General features: G+C 54.9%; 1 protein-coding gene across 2 annotated transcripts in view; it reads left to right on the top strand.

The window, feature by feature from the left end:
• Snx31 (sorting nexin 31) overlaps positions 1-1354 on the top strand; it is a 59455-nt gene that overhangs the window by 22181 nt on the left and 35920 nt on the right. The gene's annotated exons all lie outside the window — the stretch shown is intronic.

The raw sequence follows: 1354 nt of genomic DNA, 5'->3' as shown, positions 1-1354 counted from the left end.
TGTCTAGCCCCCTGTCCAGAGGATATAACACTCTGGGGTGTCTAGCCCCCTGTACAGAGGGGACCTTTTCAGTGGCAACAGGGAGGCCATCTCCAAGCTGCATGGTTCTAACAGACAGGTGGGGCTGGCTGGTGTTTAAAGGATTTGTCTTCATCCAGAACTTCTCTGAATGCCATTCTCTAGTGATTATACGGTTCCCTCTAGATCAGAGGGTGTCGACCCTGGTAGCTCAGAGCCCCACTGCGAAAGGTATCTCAGGGCTATCCAACTGTGATGCAATTCTAAGGCACACAGGAGCTTCAAAGGTGTATGGACATTCGCTAAGGGGAAAGATTGTCAGAATATTTCAGCTGCTTCCCTCCGTCAGAATGAGCTGGACCGTCAGATCCTGTTTTCATCCATTCCTGGGTCTGATCCACTTCTCAGTGTGGTCATACTGTGCTTCATGCAATAGCTGCTCACCTCTGTCGTCTCAGCTGTACATCACCCATATCTCCTCTTTCCGTTTCTGTCCATTCTCAGAGCACTAGTGTGCTTACACACCACGAGTATGTTTATCTCGGTGGCTCTGATCTGACAGATAGACATGGACTCCTGATATGTGCCAGTCACTCTCCTGAGCCTGGGAGGGCATCTCATAGGCTTCAGGGCTGGAACATTCCCATTTGGTGTCAAAGCAAGTTGATCAAAGCAGCAATTGGGAGAAAGTGAAGGCACTGAGGAGGCACAGAGAAGGAGTGTTAGCACAGGATGGGGAGCGGGGCACAGGGAAGAAAAGTCTGCAGAGCGGGCTTTCAGAGAGAGAATGTGTCTGGGAAGGAGGGTGTTGAGGCAGTGACCTTGTAGGAAAGAGGGGAGGAGGAGAAGGGGGAGGGAAGCATGGCTGGAATGTAAGGTTGGTGTGGGGTGGTAAGGGATAGACGGGAAATGAACAGAGAAGGGAGTCACAAAGAGCCTCAGACATGAGCTGGACACACGATCCAGTCCCCATAACCTGAGAGCTGAAGGGCTGCTCAGAAAAGTCTCACCGGGAGGAACATGAAGCAGGAGGAAGGATCAGAAGCCTGGGGTGGAGACGCATCCTGAGTAGCTCCAGAGGCAGAAGGCAGTGGCCAGGTACAGGATGATGAGTATGGAGGGGCAGGTGGGCAGGGCAGGTGGACAGGGCAGGTGGGCAGGGCAGGTGGACAGGGCTGGTGGACAGGGCAGGTGGGCAGGGCAGGTGGACAGGGCAGGTGGGCAGGGCAGGTGGACAGGGCAGGTGGGCAGGGCAGGTGGACAGGGCTGGTGGACAGGGCAGGTGGGCAGGGCAGGTGGGCAGATCAGGTGGACAGGGAAGGTGGACAGGGCAGGT

Source organism: Mus pahari, chromosome 17 (assembly GCF_900095145.1).
Source record: "Mus pahari chromosome 17, PAHARI_EIJ_v1.1, whole genome shotgun sequence".
Classification (NCBI taxonomy): Eukaryota; Metazoa; Chordata; class Mammalia; order Rodentia; family Muridae; genus Mus; species Mus pahari.
The sequence above is the reverse complement of the archived record's forward strand: the minus strand, read 5'-3'. Positions and strand labels throughout refer to the sequence as shown.